Raw genomic sequence first — 20,758 nt, forward strand, 5'->3', positions numbered from 1 at the left:
TTTAGCGGTGCAAAAAAAGTGTAATTAAAAAGGGATCAAAAAGTTGTATGTACCAAAAAATTATAGCAATAAAAACTACAGCTCGTCCAGCAAAAAATAAGCCAACTCAATTGATGAAAAAAAAGTTAGGGCTTTCGGAACGTGGTGTTAAAAGATTTTTTTTTTTAACAAATAGCTTTTTCTTTGTAAAAGTAGTAAAATATGAAAAAACCCATATAAATTTGGAACCACCGTAATCGGATTGAGCTGCAGAATAAAGTTAAATTGATGTTTTTACCGCACGGTGAAAGCCATAAAAACAAAACCGGAAAACAATGGAGAAATAGTTTTTTATAATTTCAGTACATAAAGAATTTTTTTACCGTTTCCCAGAACATTTTATGGTACTTTAAAAATGGTGCCAATAGAAACTACAACTGCTCCCGCAAAAAAATAAGCCTTCACACCACTCCATTGAAGGGAAAAAAAAAAAGGTTATGGCTCTTGGAAGGCAGGGAGTGAAAAGCGAAAAATCAAAAAATGTCTCAGTCCTGAAAGGGTTAAAAACTGACAGCACACTGACCCATGCAATTCAACAGGGCCACTCACACAACCGGTTTTCTTTTTCCCCACAGAGTGTCTGCTGTGAGAAACTCAGGGCATGTCCTACTCTGGTCTATTTGTGTTGACTAGACATGCCCATTAAAGTCTATGGGCACGTGAAAAAAAAAATACGGACAGTACATGGATCAGTCGCTAAAGAGATGCTGAAAAAAAAAATGAAAAGTGAAACCAGGAAATGCTTGCAGAGGAGAAAAGCAGATGACACACAGGAAGCACACGGACATTAATACGCATGAAAAAGTCAGTTTTTTTCGGTCACAAACCGGCCACATTCGCGTGTATAGCTTCTAATTCTCAGTTTTCTCTAAACTAATAGGTGGAGCCTAACTGCTAGCAAGTTTGCCATACACTGCAGCACAGAGAAGAGAAGAATCCTTCACGCCTACCTCTATATATGGAGGACATTATACAGCAGTACAGACCAGTAGCTGAGAATCCAGCACTGGGTTGAGATACAACTCTTACTAGAAGCTGCAGCAGCATCTCTATGTGTGTCTCTGCCTCGCTCTATCCCTACTCGCCTCTCCATAGACTTCTATGGGCAGCTGTAACCTGATCCCTCAGTGAGCTGATAATCTGTCTCACCTTGAAGATATGGAAAAAGCAGTACATTTTGAGTGAGTGAAAAGTTAGAGGAGGAGGAGGGAGGGGGGGGGGGGGGGGGGGGGTGAGTCTGAAAAGTGGCGAAAGCAGCATTTTTCCTCAACATGATATATTACAAAGTATCTTATATTCACTTGTACAATTGATTTATGCAGTTTGTTGAAAAGTTAGTAACCATGTTAAGGTGAGCGAACAGCACTTCTCTACAATAATAGGCTTCCACTGTGTGAAAAATACTCATTGTAACTCAGTAGCGATACTGTGTAAAATTGGAAAATTCAATACCGCAAGCATTGGGTGGCAGTATACATACAAACAATCAATACATAAGAATGGCGAGGGATGGAGCCTGTAACGAAGCTGCAGAAGTCATCACTTCTGTACCTCTAATAGAAGCAAATACATTTCTATAATACAGCCCTGTACGGAAGTATCATATGGTGGTAAACTGAGTGTCTTTGTTAATCAGAGAACGACTAATGCATGGGACTCCTCAGGCGTCGTATGACTGCCTTGGCAACTGTGCCGCCCAGCACTACCCCCTACCTTCGTCTATCAAAGTCCGAAATAAGATCATGTAGAAGAACATGTAACAGGTAAAGTGATACTTTAAACCGTTGTTTCTGAATGCACCTAAAGCCCGAGCTTCATAGCAACTTGTGGTGATGCGCGTTTCACTATAAAATTGTGGGAATACTGGATCGTGACCACCATCATTTTCTATGGGGAAGACCAAAAAATGTAAGCGCTCGAGACGCCGTGTATCCCTATCCTGAAGCAAAAGTTTGTGCTCGGTCACGTCTATGTAAATACTAGCAGGAAGAACAGTAAGTCTGGGTTCACACTGAGTTTTATGCAGGCGGAAATTCTGCCTCAAAATTCCGTTTGGAAGTTTGAGGCAGATTTTCCTCTCCCTGCACGTAATTTTCGCTGCGTTTTTCGCCCGCGGCCATTGAGCGCCGCGGGCATAAAACTCAGCAAAATACGCTTTCTCTGCCTCCTATTGATGTCAATGGGAGGTCAGAGGCGTAAACGCCCAAAGATAGGGCATGTCCCTTCTTTCTCCCGTGAGACGGTTTTGCCGCTCGCGGGAAAAAGACGCCTCGGCCTCCCTTTGAAATCAATGGGAGGCATTTTCAGGCCGTTTTTGCTGAGTTTTGCGGCGCGGTTTCCGCGTCAAAAAACTCAGTGTGAACCCAGCCTAACAGACGGCACATCTTGAGCTGTTTGGAAATAACACTACTCTTCTATGCAGTTGTAAAGCTTTGCTGCAGTATTCCTGGCCCCGCACAAATAAATGAAAATTATTTAAAAGTAAAAGAGTTACTCTGAGGAGAGATGTGTATCAACAACTGTGTGTAATTTGCAGCAATTTAGAAGAACAAGTCGCATATAAATCATTTAAACCTTCTGTTACGAAGTACTTTGTGAAAGTCTTGTTGTAGCTTGTGTTCCCTCCAGCCACGGCTGTCACTTGATTTTTAAGAACTAAAGACATATGTCGTATACACCTACGGTGGAAATTGGCACTACCACTGTATACATCATACTACAGTAATACAGCCGTGTGAATGAGCCCTAACCTCTATATGCAGCAGTTTACATTCAGGCAGAGGTTGCAGTCACACGTGGATGACAACAGAACTATACTGTAGATCCCTCTTCAAACAATGATTTTATTTGGGTATCTAAAAAATTGTGTTTTGTGGCGCTATCAGGCAATTTTGTGGTTGGTGGAGTGTTTTTCCAAACGTAGGCTTCTCTATAAGGATATGTTCACACAGGATGGCTATATTGTGTAAAAGTACACAGCGTATACGCCCTGGTCCCCGCAGGGTATTCCAGCCAAAAAACTGCACCAAATTGTGGTACAGTTTTTCAGCCGGAATGTCCGCTACGGAAAACAGCAGGTTAAAAAAAAAACGCCTATACTTACCCGTACCCATGGCGACACGTCCCTCTGACATCCTGCAGCCCGACCTCCTGGGTGACATTCCATCCCATGTGACCGCTGCAACCTGTGATTGGCTGCAGCAGTTGCATGGGATAAAACATCATCCCTGGAGGCCAGGTAGGATGCAGGAGCAGGGAGGTCTGGGTAAGTATAGTTTTTAGGTTTTTTTCCCGAGTTGTGATTTTTGTGGCAGAATGACAGCTTTTTGCAGCAAAAATTGCAACATCTGCTATTTGTTGCGGGTTTTACCTCCCCATTGAATTCAATGTTGACAACCTGCAACAGAAAACTAGTGATTCCTCAACATAAAACGGACATGCTCTGTTTTTTTTACGCAAGGTGTGGATGAGATTTGATCAAATCTCATCCACTCTGCTGCTACTATATTACGCTGTCGATTTTCCACAATGAATACATTTCGGAAAATCTGCAGTGTTTACGCTACATGTAAACATACCCTAAAACAACAAAGACGCCAGAAAAAAAAAAGAATGTACAAAATGACACCAAATGAAAGCGCCACCAAAAACGCCAGAAACCATTTTTGATGCAGTTTAACTGCCAGAAAAATCTTGTGCGTGAAGAAGGCCTCGGTTACATTAAAAGTCTATGGGGGAGACAGTGACTACCTAAAAAAAAAAATGTCACCCCTAGAGCATGCTACATTTGAAGAAGAAAAAAGAAAAGAAAATGGCACCATCAATTTTTTTTAAAATACACTATAAACTGAAATGCAATGTGGGAGATTTATCAAAAGTTGTGCAAGAGAAAAGTGGAGTAGGTGCCCACAGCACCTGGTCAAGATTCTGCTATTATTTTCCAAAAAGTCTATAAAAAAACAATAGGTGGAATGCGACTGGTTGCTATGGGCACCTACTACACCATTCCCTTGAAATAGTTTTGATAAATCTCCCCCAATGTGTGTTGAGAACTTTATATTTTCCTATTAACTAAAATCAAACATCTGGCCACAGTGACTTTTATGGGTTCTCCATTGCAAATACACTGCATGTTACAGTACAATACAAGTACCCCAAAAATTTCACACTGAAATCTGGGAACGCTGAAGAATTTCAAATCCGCAGCATGCGCATTCTGTTGCAGAAACGCCACAGATTTTCACTGCATAGGGTGAAATCTGTGGCCAAATCTACATGTAAGGCCCCATGCACAAGACCGTAAAAAATCTCCGTAACTGCGGACCGTAATACGGTCCGCAATTATGAACCCACCCGGAAGCATTGGCCGCGGACACCTTTCCGTATCGCTACAGATAGGCGTTCGTGCCGTAGAACCGTGCCGGAAATTATGTCCTTTTTTTTTTTTTACGGGCCGTGCTCCCATTACGGGCCAGACCGTGTGCATGAGGCTTCACACAGACCAAAAATGGCTCTACAAGCGGTGTGTGAATACAGCATAAGGTCATGTGGAGATGTTGTGGATTTGTTGCTGAATTTCGGTGTGTATTCTACACTGAAAATCCGCAAAACAAAGTGTACAGTGGAATATGAGTGAGGCCGGAATCACACGAGCGTGTGCGTTTTGCACGCGCAAAAGGTCCATAACAGCTCCGTGTGTCAGCAGTGTATGATGCGTGGCTGCGTGATTTTCGCGCAGCCGCCATCATTATGACACTGTATGTTTGTAAACAGAAAAGCACGTGGTGCTTTTCTGTTTTCATTCATAGTTTTTACTGCTGTTGCATGAATCACGTGCGCCACACGGAAGTGCTTCCGTGTGCTGCGCGTGATTTCCACGCACCCATTGACTTCAATGGGTGCGTGATGCGCGAAAAACGCACAAATATAGGATATGTCGTGAGTTTTACGCAGCGGACACACTCTGCGTGAAAATTATGGACTGTCAGAACGGCCCCATTGACTAACATAGGTCCGTGTGGGGCACGTAGAAATCACGCGCGTTGCACGGACCTATTATACGTTCGTCTGAATAAACCCTGAATATGATTTTACAACCCCACTCACAAGCAGTGGAAAAAGATTTTGCTGCGGTTTCCATCCTTTGAAATCCAGAGCCAAGCCGCAGCCATAGTCATGATTATTGGAAGTACGATTTAAAATTAGTTATAGAATTACGTTTTAGGGTATGTTCACACGGGTCGCATATGCTGGGGCTCAGATTCTGCAGAGAATTCCGTCTCAAAGTCTGCACCGCACCAGATTATGTTAAAATTTGGAAAAGATTTTCAGCCGGATCAGCAGAAGAGGGGATAAAAATAAAATATATTTCATATTTACCTTCCCTGGTCTCCTGTAGCGACAGGTCTCCGCTCCCCTGGGTGGTCTGTGTGGTGCCAACCTCCGGCAGCACAAAGTCCAGGCGGGGAAGCAGTGAGGCATCACTACAGGAGACCAGGGGGAATAGAATATTTTTTTGCGTTGAAATAGGGATTTTTTTTTTTATTCTCTTACTCTTCCACAGCAAAAATCACAACACTTCTTAATTTGTTTCGGATTTTAACTTCCCCATTGAACTCAATAGGAACTAATGTGCAACCATTGGATATCATTCACACGCTGCGGAAAATTGCTATGCAGAAATTGATTTGCGGTGCAGATTTTCCAATCCGCAGCATGTCAATTTATGCGGCGGATTAAAAAAATCTGCACTCCAGGTCAATGCCTGCATGGAAATTTTCTGCAGCGTGTGGATGAGATCCACTTGGCTGCTATTGTAATATGCTGCGGATTTGTCGCCCACAGATCCGAATGAAAAATCGACAACAAAAAAAATTGCCTAATAAGTGACGGACGGCTGAAGTTGCTATTTCATGCTGCCCTCCGACAGGACAACATAGATATCGGACAGAACCTTTTCAACGGTGTTAACGAAAACAATAAAATACACACATTTGCTATCCCCATAACCGCCTGTATAAAAAACGTGCACACACGACCTGTATAATAATCAACACGGGAAGATTTATCAAAAGTAGCGCAAAGGGGAAATGGAGCAGTCTCCCATACAAAACAATTCTAGTTCTTTTTTTTTTTTTTTCATAGGCCATTTGGAAAATGAAAGAAGCAACCCGATCGGTTGCTATGGGCAACTACAGCATTTTTTTCCTCTATACCAGTTTTGATAAACCTCCCCATTATTTAGGATAAGTCCAGACGTGCCGGAAAAAAAAAATCCACCACAGATTTTGCTGTAAATGCGGATTTTACCCTTTGCATTGCAAAAAAAATAAAATAAAAAAAAAGGATGTACAAACTCATCTTGCACTAAACAAGGCCTCATACAGCTACATCGAGCAGTGATTGGCTGCTGTAGTCACGTGTGAAGTACGGCACGTAAGCTCTGCGGTCCAACAAACATAGACTGGGGGAAGACTACAAAACCTATGGTGTGGGAGCGACCGGGGGACTTGAAATGGGAGTTTGTAATGATTTGTTAATAAAGGGGTTTTCCCCATCAGAGACGTTTAGGACATGTCCACAGGAGATTTCATAAATGTCAGATAGATGCGGGTCCCACGTCTATCTCTAGAACGGGGCCCCCTAGACCCTGTTCTACTGCTTTGTGGTGTGGCTGAAGCATCTGATTCCGGACCATGAATTACGGAAACAGCTGAGCTACGCGGTTTCCATAAGTCCTATAGAATAGAAGTGAATGGTAGTACAGAAACAGCGTAGCTCGCATGCTACACAGCTCCCGTAACTCGCATTCACTACTATAGGAGTTACAGAAACGAGTTACGCGGTTTCCGTAATTTATGGTCGGGAATCACACACTTCAGCCACAACATGGTAGAACAGTGTTTAGGGGGCCTCGTTCTAGAGATAGGTGGGACCCGCATCTATCTGACATTTATCCCATATCCTGTGGATTTGTCATAAAAGTCCCTGATGGGAAAACCCCTTTAGGGTATGTTCACACACACTAATTACGGACGTAAATCGGGCGTTTTTGTCCCGAATTACGTCCGAAAAATGCGCCTCAATAGCGTTGACAAACATCTGCCCATTGAAAACAATGGGCTGACGTTTGTCTGTTCACACGAGGCGTATATTTACGTGCCGCTGTCAAAGGACGGCGCGTAAATAGACGCCCGCGTCAAAGAAGTGACCTGTCACTTCTTGGGGCGTAATTGGAGCCGTTATTCATTGACTCCAATGAATAGCAGCGCCAATTACGTCCATAACTGACGCGGCGTTCAAGCGCCTGCACATGCCGTTACGGCTGAAATTACGGGGATGTTTCCTCCTGAAAACATCCCCGTAATTTCAGCCGTTACGGACGCTGTTGTGTGAACATACCCTTAAGCTTTGTGAAATGGTCAGAAAACCCCTTTAAAAAGCGCTTATCCCAAAGGAAAACACAGCAACAAGGAGTCCCACAAAGATTCTAACACATGTACATTGCACAGTAACAACAGGGCGAGCACAGGCGTAAATGACATCATACATGGAGGGCCTATTCCAAATTTTGTGACAAACACTTCACTGTGGCCTCCTTCCAGGCTCCATAATTCATCAAAGTAACAAGACAAACCACTCACCTGTCTGCAGCTTCCATAGTCTACACCTCACATAGGGACCTGGCATCGAGTCTCCTGCACTAATTAAAAACACCTGTGACTAGGAGGGAGGAGTGCAAAGAACAACAACATGTAAATTCAACTAAGGCCTCATGCACACGAACGTGTTTTTGCGGTTCCATTCATTTCTATGGGCCCATGCACACGACTGTGGTTTCCTTGGTCCGTGCATTGCCCGGGAGCCTGGACCGCAAAAAGATAGGACAAGTCCTATATGGGCCGGGCATATTGAAATGAATGTACACAGCCATGTGCACGGCCCATGATTTGCGGGTGTGGATGACACTCCTTGGCCGTCCGAGCTGCAAATCACGGGCCGTGCACTGCGGTCGTGTGCATGAGGCCTAAGGCCATTTTCAAACCACAATATTTTGGTCAGTATTTTGCTTTGTTGTTTGGAAGCCAAAACCGGGAGTGGGTCCAAATCGAGGAAGAGGTGCAAATCTTTCCATTATACTTTCTCTGTTAGGCTGGATTCACACGAGCATGTTCGGTCCGTAAAGGACAGAACGTATTTCGGCCGCAAGTCCCGGACTGAACACAATGCAGGGAGCCAGGCTCCTAGCATCATAGTTATGTACGACGCTAGGAGACCCTGCCTCGCTGCGGGACAACTGTCCCATACTGTAATCATGTTTTCAGTACGGGACAGTAGTTCCACGGAGAGGCAGGGACTCCTAGCATCGTACATAACTATGATGCTAAGTGCCTGGCTCCCTGCAATGTGTTCGGTCCGGGACTTGCGGCCGAAATACGTTCCGTCCTTTATGGACCGAACATGCTTGTGTGAATCCAGCCTAAGGTTTGCTTTTGACTTTCCATTGAGGGGCTCCACGACAGAAACCTCCGAAGGAACCCCTGAACGGAAAGCGTACACTGATGTGAAGCGGACCTTAGCAAATCTCAGCTACACGCTGCAGGAAAAAAATGCTGAAAAATTGTGCGAAAAGTGTTCTGCAGTGCGACTTTCAATTTCACAGCATGTCAATTTATGCTGCGGGTTCTATGCGGAGATGCTGCATGTTTGTGACCGCAATAGATGAGTTTTCTTGCGATTTGTAGTGTTTATGGTGTGAAAATGCAGTAAAAACCACTTGAAATCCGCAGGTCCACATATACTTTGCTGTAATCAATGTTTGACAGTAAATCCGCAGGTAAAACCGCAGCAAAAAGCACTATTTTTCTGTGGATTCTGTGGCTTAATTACTTAAATTTATTTGGACATTCCAATGCAGATGTTCTGTTGCAGAAATCCTGTGTGTGGGAACATACCCTTAGGCCACATGCACATGATGCGAATTACGTGCGGATTTGCGGCACCTATTTTCCTACAGCAAATCCGCAGCATTAGGGTATGTTCACACGCCCTATTTACAGACGTAATTCAGGCGTTTTACGCCTGGAATTACAGTTGAAATAACGGCTCCAAACATCTGCCCTTTGAATTCAATGGGTCTTACGGTGTTCTGTGCAGACGGGCTTTTTTTTTTACACGCCACTGTCAAAAGACGGCGCGTAAAAAGACGGCCACCACAAAGAAGTGCATGTCACTTCTTGGGACGTAATTGGAGCCATTTTTCATTGACTCCAATGAAAACCAGCTCCAATTACGTCCGTAATGGACGCCGCAAAAAACGCCTTTACTTGTCAAAACGTCTGAAATTCTGGAGCTGTTTTCGCTTGAAAACAGCTCCGTAATTTCAGACGTAATTAGCGTTGCCGTGTGAACATACCCTCATACAGCAACAGCAAAGTAAATGAAATTTCAAGTAATCTCATCTACACGTTGCAGAATTTTTCCACACATAAATCAACCCGCGGTGCATTTTTTAAAATCTGCAGCATGTAAATTTATCTTGTGTTTCTGCCTGTGAATTGTATATGACAAGTTTATAAAAAAAAAAAAAATAAACACACCAAAATTTGCAGCATAAAACCGCACTTCCGCATAAAAATGTAAAAAACTTCTGCACAGCTGCATATTTTAGCCGCAAAATTGCCTGCATTTACCTGCTGTTTTGATGCAGATTTTCTGCACCAAATTCCGCAACGTGTGCATGTAGCCTTGGGGTATGTTCCAGATTTTCTGCAAAGGAAATTATTTTATGCCGGGTTCCCATGGGATGGATACGTTGCGTAAAATCCAGTAATACATTCCGTCCAAAAACCGCATCTCATTGTGTTGTGCGTTTTTTTGGACGTAATTGCCGCTGCGGAAAGCAGCAGTAAAAACCGCTCATACTTACGTAGGTCGTTGTTATGGCGACGCGTCCCCTTATCGCAGTACGGTCCAGCCTCCCTGGATAACGCTGCAGCCCATGTGACCGCTGCAGCCTGTGATTGGCTGCAGCAGCGATCACATGGGATGTAACATCATCCAAGGAGGTCGGTCTGCAGGAAGGAGGAGGGCGTTCTGGGTAAGTATGATTTTTTTTATTTTCCATAGTTGCAATTTTTGTGGCGTAATCGCTGCGAATATGCCACAAAAGTCATAACACTGGGCTTTCTGTTGCAGGTTTTGCATCCCTATTGAATTCAGTGAGGAAAACCCGCAGCGGAAAATCAACATAAACGCAGCATAAATTGACATGCTGCGGAATTAAATTCCGTACTGCAGGTCAAGTTATTAACGTTTACGCTGCATTTTTTCCCGCAGCATGGGCATGAAATTTTCTGAATCTCCTCCACTTTGCTGCTACTGTAAATGCTGCCGAATTTACGCACACAATGCCATTGCGGAAATTCCACAGCGTTTACGATACGTGGAAACCCGGCCTCAGTTGTTTTAGTTGCTCTCTGCCATACCACTTTCTACACGTAGTAAGCTACTCCTAATAAACCAGGCACCACGGTGATATAATGCACCACGATTATCACACATTGCGATTACTGTAGATTGCAGTGTAGGCCCACCAGAGGAGATGATTCTGAGGGCCCACCCTCCATCACAGGTACATGTCCATTTTTTATTTTATCATAGTCTTTGTTGTTATCATTGCACGCAGGACATATCATCAATAAGGTCTAATAGGTAATTTGTGACTCATCCCAAAAGAAATAGACCCTTGTGGCAAATGATTAGCTCCAAAGTCACCTCCAAATGGAGTTGTCTTCTGCTGGACATTTAGGGTCCAATATTTTGTCACAGCCTGGGGCCCCCTGGAGGATCCTCTGGTTCTCTGGTGGGCCAGTCTGACCCTGGATGTCGCGCATTATAGCCGCTAGTGTAAATCTATGGATGACGCAAGAATTTGTGTGTATTTATGTTAGATGTGATTACGATTTAGTGATTGCCAAAAATTTAACTAATTTCCAGTTTTCTGAGATTTTGAAAATGTAGTGCAGCGGTTACACATGCAATTTCATGCACCCACCGTAGATTAAAGGGGTTGTCTAGATCTGGATTTATTTATCCAAAACAGCCTGTCGATCGAAGTTTTTTTGGTGTAGTTTTGTTGTGCAGAAAAATGTGGCAACTCCCAACAATAAGGCCTCTAATTACGCCTGAAAACTCGGCTCCAATACGTCGGCAAACATCTGCCCATTCATTTCAATGGGTTTGCCGATGTACTGTGCCGATGACCTGTACTGTGTCGCTGTCAAAAGACGGCGCGTAAAATGACAGCCTCGTCAAAGAAGTGCAGGACACTTCTTGGGAAGAATTTGGAGCCGTTTTTCATTGAATCCAATGAAGAACAGCTCCAAATTACGTCCGTAATTGACGCCTCGCAAAACGCGAGTACGAGCAATTACGTCTGAAATGCAGGAGCTGTTTTCAGGCGAAAACAGCTCCTGAATTTCAGACGTAATTGCAAGTACTCGCGTTTTTCGTGGCGTCAATTACGGACGTAATTGGAGCGGGTTTTCAATGAAGTCAATGAAAAACAGCTCCAAAAACACCCAAAGAAGTATTCTGCCCTTCTTTATCGCGGGTGTATTTTTACGTGCCGTCTTTTGACAGCGATGCGTAAAATTACACCTCGTCTGAACAGAACATCGTAAACCCCATTGCAAGCAATGGGCAGATGTTTGCAGGTGTAATGGAGCCGTCTTTTCAGGCGTAATTCGAGGCGTAAAACGCCTGAATTACGTCTGAAAGTAGGTCGTGTGAACATACCCTAAGGCTGGGTTCACACACCCTATTTACGGACGTAATTCGGCCGTTTTAACCTCGAATTACGTCCGAAAATACGGCTCCAAAGCGTCGGCAAACATCTGCCCATTCATTTGAATGGGTTTTTACGATGTACTGTGCCGACGGTCATTTTTTTTACGCGCCGCTGTCAAAAGCCGGCGCATAAAAAGACGCCCGCGTCAAAGAAGTGCATGTCACTTCTTGGGACGTAATTGGAGCCGTTTTCAATGGACTCCACGGAAAAACAGCTCCAATTACGTCCGTAATGGACGCTGCGAAAAACGCCTGCACATGCCATTACGTCTGAAATTCAGGAGCTGTTTTCTCCTGAAAACAGATCCGTAATTTCAGGCGTATCGGACGTGTACATGTGAACATACCCTAAGAAGTCATGAGTGGGTGAAGTCACACGTGGTGTCAAAATAAGCCATAAAATCCGTAACTGTTACCAATTTTCTGTCATTACTGTTACCAATTTTCTGGCATATTTGTGGCTTATATGTGTTGTGGATTTCGGTGCAGAATTTTACACAACATTGAATTCTATGATGACATTTCTCAACCAAAATGTACAACACATACAGTAAACACTGCAGCAATTATTTCGGCAGCGGATAAATTCTGCACAGAAATGTAAACCATGTATGTGTTGTGGATTTTGTTTCTACCATAGGAATACATTGTGTAAATTTCCCACGGACGATTAATTCAGTGGTCTGAAAAGCTGGGTGATTACCCTATCGGGGTATAATGGTGGCCATATTGCTTGTTACTCAGCTTTCCTTGAAACTTGTCATCAGTAGTCCACTTATAAGTAATAGTATTATTACTTATAATTTGTCTTTATTTTAGGTAAAATAAATTACAGTAAATTAACCATGGCGAAAAGGAAAAGTGAAGTAGTTGCCAATAGCAACCAATCACAGCACAACTTTATTTTCTTATAGTGCTCTTGAGAAATGAAATCTGACCTGTGATTGGTTTGGGCTACCTCAAGTATTATCTTGTACGGGTGTGTTCACATGTTGCAGTCATATGACTTTTTTTTGGTCAAATTTATTTTTAAATTCATATTTATTTTTTGTTGTGATTTTTGCAAAAAAACATTGATATGACCACAACCCGTGACTACACCCTGAAGCATAGTTGAGACAATATTAAAAGTAGTAACAGATACTGTTGTGCTGTCTAAATAAATTGTTGGTGCTAAGGATTATCAGCGGCTTGTGCAGCAGCTCCCTGGTGTTCAGTGATTTTACCATGAATTTTAATGAGCTTAGACTAATACCAATTAACCCATAAAATCCCACAAGACAGCTATTGACGTTTGAGATCCCCTGATCTGTCCCTCATTTCCAGGGCTGTCGTCTGTTGCTATGGCGACAAACTTTCTATCCAGAGATGAAAGAGCGCCTATAGTGGAGGTGCCCGCACTTGGAAACCTCTCACCTCCCCAATTCATTAGGGAATAACAATGCACAAAACATTATTAGTCATAACGCCGCTTTCTGTCTAATTAACCACTCGGCTGTCTCTAACAGGTGGAAACGCCCGAGCCAAATGTTTCAGATAAATAATGATATCTACAAATACATTAGAAGCATAACAGTGACAAAGGCCCTTAAATATATAAAACAACAGTAAATAAAGGTCTTCGAGTTGTTAAAAAATTCTATGATGAGTGGACTGGCTCTATAGTGAATAGGAGTGAGCTGCAGTACCACACATAGCCACTTGAAAGATAATGGCGCTGTGTCAGCACTGCTGTAAAGAGACCACAGTTTTACAGACTCTTCTTTCTGTTGATCAATGGTGGGTCCGAATTTGGATCCCCACCAATAATACAATGTTAGCCTATCCTAAGATAAGCCATAAGAGTATGCTTACATGAGTAATTTGTAACCGCACAGTCAAAACCACATCAAATGCCAGGTAAAACCGTGTTGCGGTTTTTGGTCAAAATAAGTATAAAAACGTACCCTTAATGCTAAATCCTACAAAATCCCTTTAACACTCTTATTTATTAGAACATTGTATATAGCGACAAATGAAATTGTCATAGGGACAACCCTTTCATATTGGAGATACAATTTTTGTAAAAGGTTATTTTTAGACAGATGTATTTATAACATAGGGAGGGAAGCGATGATAAAATATTAATTCTGTGAAGCCGAAAGGATTTTATTAATCATGAGAAATCTTGAATGAGAGGAACTGCCCAACCAGAGAAATAAGGTATGTATTATGTTTCTGCTCGAGGCTGTGCAATCTTTCATTTTTTTTGTAAGCATTTCTTAAAATGTATTTCCAGTTATTGCTATATAACGTCATGTGGAGAGGTGCTTCGAGATACTGTTGCCAAAAATCCAATGTCTTACCTGGTTTATATAGCTTTTTACTTCAAAGCTGCTGTAGATCAGACACTGGATTGCATTCGATGTAAAGCCACAGTGAGTAGTGACCAGGGGCTGTCCCTTTTTATGAAGACTGGGTGACTCTGTGACTAAATTATATCATTATAACTGCTATAAGTTATATTCTTCCTGGATTCAGCTACAGGAGGAATATAAGGTCGGAAGGAGCAAAACTCATGGGAAGAAAAGCACACAGTATGCATTTATAGAATAAGAAGAGCTGTAAGGGTGGCCGTAGTCAAGCTATATTTGTTGGTAGATCATGGCAATTTTTGTGGGATCTAAAGACAATCTATTGTTTATAGTGGTGCATCATCAAAATTGACTGAGTTTGAATATCGCTTGTCTGGGACCAACTTAAAGCTGGCTATTCATATCAGATAGCTATCAGTCGAACAGCTGTCTTTCCCAACCTCGCCATAAACATACATGCTTGACTAAAACATAGGATGAGGGAGGCAAGAAGTGTCTCGTAGAACAAAGGAATGGGCATGTTGAAATTCTAAATGCCTAATCCTTGTTGCCCCAAACATTTGCTCTCGCAGAGACCCCATACACATTATAATGTTGGTGGGCCCGCCAATTTCGTCAGGATCATCAGACATTAATCTGTTTATGAGCAACTTAAGGGACAAGTCTGATTTTCTACAATGTAGTCACACTACAGCATTCTGGGACTATAAAAAGGTCTTCGGAGATGCTGATAGAATAGCACATGGCGTACCTTTCAGCCTAAATAGACCCATGGTTGGAGTGCGGAAGCCAGAATTCATAAGTTAAGCATATTTGACCATTAACTACAGACTAATAGTTTACAAGTCCCTCATCTACAGGGGTGTACTCTTTAATTATTCCATTAACCTATGCACAATAATCAGAGCAATATCGATATTCCGGTCACAGTTCCTTGTATTTATGGGTTAACATTGTCTCATGCATTTTTAATTATTTTACAGGCTAATTAATTAGATATTCAGGAAACACTTAAGTATAGGCTCTAGAAAGCAGTAAAAAGTAGCAGAAAGAGCAATTTACTAAATGAAATAATGAAAGGTTTCAGGAACCATTTAACTTTGATTGGTGGCACATGTCCACTTCATATACCAGTGTTTTACATGTAGACTGATCTCTTACTATAACAACACATAGTAACAATATCATTTACATATTCAGTGCACCCACAGATTGTATATTGTGAGGATGTGGGCAGTGGAAATAATGTAGTAGGAATAATCTTCATTACTTTGCATGGATCATCAACATAGGCAAGCGCAGGAAGGATAAACTCTCATTTCCTACATTAGTACATTGGCACCAGGACTAGAAGTAGACTTCATAGTATCCAAGGGCGCAGCTTGGTATGTTATTTCCCTCACCTATCCCTTCTGAGAGTAATTACTGTACTGATGATGATCGACAGGAATATTTAGTAACGGGTCCCACGTTGTCAATGGTACAATTCGCATCTGGTGCCTATTGGTATATGGTATAATGACCCTGGTAAAGTAATTTATCAAGTCACAAAGCTTCAAGATAAAAATAATAATATTTTTTGTCAACCATGCCACCATGTCAACCAAGGTGCAAAACAGAATAATATATAAATTTGCAAATACTAAGTGCAAATGCTAGTGTAGTCCCTTGAGCGGATAATGCCACCCAATATGCACCTTATTGGTGAGGCAAAGGAATACCATATACCCTTCAACATCCCTGAAAATCTGCCCCTAAACCTAGGCAGAGTAATAGTCCTGAAAGTGCCCCCCCCCCCCCCGCACAGGAACCTAACCCTGTAGCATCCTAGCACATCCTTTCACTGGGTCACTGCGGAGGTATCTTGCTTTATCCATCGTGTCCTTGACCTTTTTAGCTCCTCTACTCTGCTTTTATTTGCCATTGGCTTTTGATGCTTTCCAAATGATAGAAACTGTGTCCTTGTGTCATTATGAATGCCACTCTCGAGTGCCTATGTTCCCACATGAGCACTCTTTATGTGTAGCTATATTTTGAACTGTTTATTTTGCATTTTTGGAAATACAACTTTTTATAAATTGATAATTAGCAAAAAAATTATATATTTTTTTGTTCTATTGCAATAATAAATCTTTTGCGCCACACTCTCGCAAACGTTTCTGAAGGCGTACGCTGCTGCATTGCATGTTACGTTGCAAAATCAACTCATCGTTGACTAATAAGATGAAGTTATTTCAGAGATGTTTTCAATGTGCCAGTCAAAACGGTTTACCACGGTTTTCAATTTGTAACTTAGCTTCTATTTTCCCTGTGATTTGTGCCTATTTGAAGATTAGGGGTCCTGGGATATTATCCATGATAGAGAAGTGAGGATTTCTCCTCCCAGAAGGATAGCTATTTGTAATGTCATTACAAATCCATTTCCCATGTTCAGCCGGGCTCCTTGGAGATTATGTGGTGCTAATTAAGGGTATACTCTGCTGGCTGCCCTCCTGCTGAGTGCCAAGACTGCTGTGCAAGGCAGAGATTACAGAGGGAGCACACTGGATATATTTGATACAAGAAACCGGCCTTATATGCGACACATTTTTTTCTTCTCTTGTGTTTTAGTTACAAATTGGAAATTAAGTCATATTACTTTTTTGGTTGGTAAATATTCATATCTCCCCAAAATAAACATCCCACCAGTAAAGATAATTTGAGTCAAGTTGCAGCAAATAACATAGAAATAATGTGCTGCACTAAGAGGTGCTAAACTATAACGTACATACTGTCCCACTCCGGTCTAATACACAACGTCGGAACACGGAGTCCCTGTGGTAGGGTTGGAAAGTGGGATAGGCGGCCATTGAAGGAGGGAGGGGCACAATTTATGGATTTAAAAAGAAATGCCAAAAAGTCAATGGCATAGTGGAGACACAACCATACATGCTGAATGATTGTCCATCCAAAAGCTATCATGCTGAACTTTAGGGTGATGGGAGTATTAAGAGTGAAGGCGGGGTGTATTTTGAAACCTGCCTTGATCATCAAAAGAGTTCCTGCCTTACTGTCGCTATTACAGACCTGCAGGCATGCAGTGTGCCGCCCATATGGTGCCTCCTAAAGCTGGCCATACATATTAGCTGTATGTCGGCGGAACCCCGCTGATTTTGGTAGGACCAGCCAACCATAGTGTGTGTCCTGACTCTCCCTCGATGGCAGATGTCGAGGGAGAGAAGGGTCAGGTATGTTGGATTTTAACTTGCCCGACCCATTTTTTCGTTAGTAGAAAAGCTGCAGCTAGAAGAGTCTGGCAGTGGCTTTCTCCTTTCTCCCTAATGAAAACATGAAGCACGCTCCGGCACGCTGAGCGTGCAAGTGTATTTGGGTAGGAATAGCTGTCAGTTGATTGTTCGGCTAACAGCTATCTAAAGTCTATGGCCAGCTTTAGGATAGGACATCAATGTTTGATCGGTGGGGGTCCAACCCCTGGCAGTCAGCACATTGAAGGGGCTACAGAGGCACAGCAGCTCGTCCATATGGGCAGTTGTGCCTGGTACTGCCAGTGTCACTCGAGCTAAGGCCAAAAGAGTCTAAATGTTAGCGATACCCTCCCCCCACCTCTTATATGAATTTAAAACAAAAAGTACTTCAAGCAAGTCTGAGAGTTTTTTTATGAGCCCACTTAGTTTTTCTCACTGAGGGCTCAGTGGGGCAGGGTCACATGCTGTCGTTTGGCCCTGGTTGACATTTAGGAGAGGGGCATGCCCCAATTAAAAGTAATCGATCTTAGTGATGGATTTCTTTTAATGTTGAAGCATGAAGTGTAATGATTTTTTTTTTCTCATCTAAAGCATGTGTTACATCAATTATCAAATCATGCCATGTGCCATATACACTATATATCAGTAAATTTACATTGTACATTCTAACTTTTCATTGCATATACAGGAATAAAATGTAAGGGCCTGTACACATCAGTGTTAGTGTCCGCTGAGGGGCTCTGTCAGAGGTTTCCGTCGGTTAACCCCTCAGCGGAAAGTGAAACGGAAACCTCAGCTTGCGTGTCCCTCACCATTGAACTCAATGGTGACGGAAACCTAGCTAATGGTTTCCGTCTGTCACCGTTGTGACAGGGTTCCGTCGTTTTACGGAATCAATAGCGCAGTCGACTTCAAAGTTTCCGTCACCATTGATATCAAAGGTGAGGGAAACTGAAGCTTAGGTTTCCGTTTTCCTTTCCGTTGAGGGGTTAACCCGACGGAACCCCTCAACAGAATGGCAACGGTGATGTGAACCGGCCCTTACGGGGAGAAGAGACACTTACATTTATATATAACTTAGGCTTCTTCTGTCTTGTCTGAGCATGCCTGGGTGGTGGCAGGCCAGTTAAACACCAAGAGGTGCTAAACCATCCCTTACATGGTGAAGACAGTTCCTATGGAAACAAAAAGAAACAACGAAGAAAAATATGACATGAAAAAGGCAAATAGAAAAGAAGCAAATTAGCAGAGTCTTTGAGAGACTCAAAAGTGATTTCCTGACGTTAATGTGGCTCATAAATCCCTGGATCGGAAGGCTTGAATGAACAAGCGCTGGGCAAAAACTATAATCCTACATGCAAATATACAGAATGAAATACAGTGCTGGTCCTTGGAATCCATATTTAGAGATGCAAGAAAAAAAGTGACCATTTAAAAGAAAATTTAAACATTTGCAACATTTAAAGAGTAACTGCGCTCTCACATAACTTTTGATATTTTATAGAGACATATCAGAAGTTTGGATCGATAGGGGTCCAGGTGCTGAGATCTCCATCGTTGCCAAAACTATGGTGCTGGAGTGCTCAGCAGATCGCCCTTCATCTTCGTCTGTGATTGGCGCTCCTCATTAGGCTGAAGATGGGCTCAAGTAGAAAACTGAAAGAGTAGCTGCACTTTCCAAAAACTTTTGATATCTCAGAGACAGAATTTTTGATTGGTGGGAGTCTGAGTGCAGTGACCCCACCGTCGCTGAAACAAAGGTGTGGAAGCGCTCAGCTGAGCGCCCTGCATTTTCGGCTGTGATCGGCGCTACTTGCTAGGCTGAAGATGGCTTAGGCCCCATGCACACGGCCGTAATTTTGATCCGCAATTACGGATCGTAATTGCGGATCAAAGTACGGACCAATTCATTTCTATTGCTCACGGACACCTTCCCGTATATTTACAGGAAGGTATCCAGGTCGTAGAAAGGCTCTGCATAAAATAGATGGATGATACCATAGAATTTGAACAGGCTACCACGTTGTAAAACAAGAAGATAATACAAATTTAGCGTGAGCTGAGTGTAAGGCCATGTTCACACGCTCAGGATTCTGTGGACTCCGCAGTGAAATTGCTGACAGTGCATGTATCTGGGGTATTCTTTACTCCATTAACACGCTCAAAAAAATATCCGCACTGAAACTTTTTGCAGCAGATTTTTGGAAAAATAACTACGGCGGGTTTGCCTATGGCAAATCCGGGCCGTGTGAACATAACCTAAATCACAGTTGCCTCAGCCTGATTAGCTGAGAAAAACCATGTGATACCAGCCACGCCACCTTTAAAATGAAGGAACATTGGATGTGATCACAATGAAGGACAGGCCCTCTCCACAGGCACTTCAAACAAGCAAGAGGGGAACTGGGACAAATGGCAAGTCACCTTTCTGTCCAACAAGGGTTGGGGAACAAAAACAGTAGGGCCTCAGTCATATGATGTGTGAATAAGGATCCCATCATGATTTTGTCAGAAACCCCTCGCCCCTTGCATCTATATACCCTCTTCTGTATTTTATTTACTTTATTAAAAGCATCAATTTACTTAAAGAGGCTCTGTCACCAGTTTCTAAGTGCCCTATCTCCTACCTAATCTAATAGGTGCTTTAATGTAGATAACTACAGTTTTTGTTTTTTTAAAAACACGTTTATTTTTGACCAAGTTATGAACATTTTAAAGAGGCTCTGTCACCAGATTTTGCAACCCCTATCTGCTATTGCAGCAGATCGGCGCTGCAATGTAGATTACAGTAACGTTTTTATTTTTAAAAAACGAGCATTTTTGGCCAAGTTATGACCATTTTTGTAGTTATGCAAATGAGGCTTGCAAAAGTCCAAGTGGGCGTGTTTAAAAGTAAAAGTACAACTGGGCGTGTATTATGTGCGTACATCGGGGCGTGTTTACTACTTTTACTAGCTGGGCGTTCTGACGAGAAGTATCATCCACTTCTCTTCAGAACGCCCAGCTTCTGGCAGTGCAGACACAGCGTGTTCTCGAGAGATCACGCTGTGTCGTCACTCACAGGTCCTGCATAGTGTCAGACGAGCGAGGACACATCGGCACCAGAGGCTACAGTTGATTCTGCAGCAGCATCGGCTCCAATTACGCCCAAAGAAGTGACAGGTCACTTCTTTGACGCGGGCGTATATTTACGCGCCGTCATTTGACAGCCGTAATTCGGGGCAAAAACGCCCGAATTACGTCCGTAATTAGTGCGTGTGAACATACCCT

General features: G+C 42.7%; 1 long non-coding RNA gene across 1 annotated transcript in view; it reads right to left on the reverse strand.

Annotated features, from left to right (window-relative positions):
• The window catches only part of LOC142664329 (uncharacterized), a 60,976-nt gene that overhangs the window by 38,773 nt on the left and 1,445 nt on the right, over positions 1-20,758 (reverse strand). The window contains exon 2 of the long non-coding RNA XR_012851270.1: positions 18,553-18,663. This is a non-coding gene — a long non-coding RNA (uncharacterized LOC142664329). The remainder of the gene's footprint in view (positions 1-18,552; positions 18,664-20,758) is intronic.

This window comes from Rhinoderma darwinii, chromosome 12, assembly GCF_050947455.1.
Source record: "Rhinoderma darwinii isolate aRhiDar2 chromosome 12, aRhiDar2.hap1, whole genome shotgun sequence".
Lineage (NCBI taxonomy): Eukaryota > Metazoa > Chordata > Amphibia > Anura > Rhinodermatidae > Rhinoderma > Rhinoderma darwinii.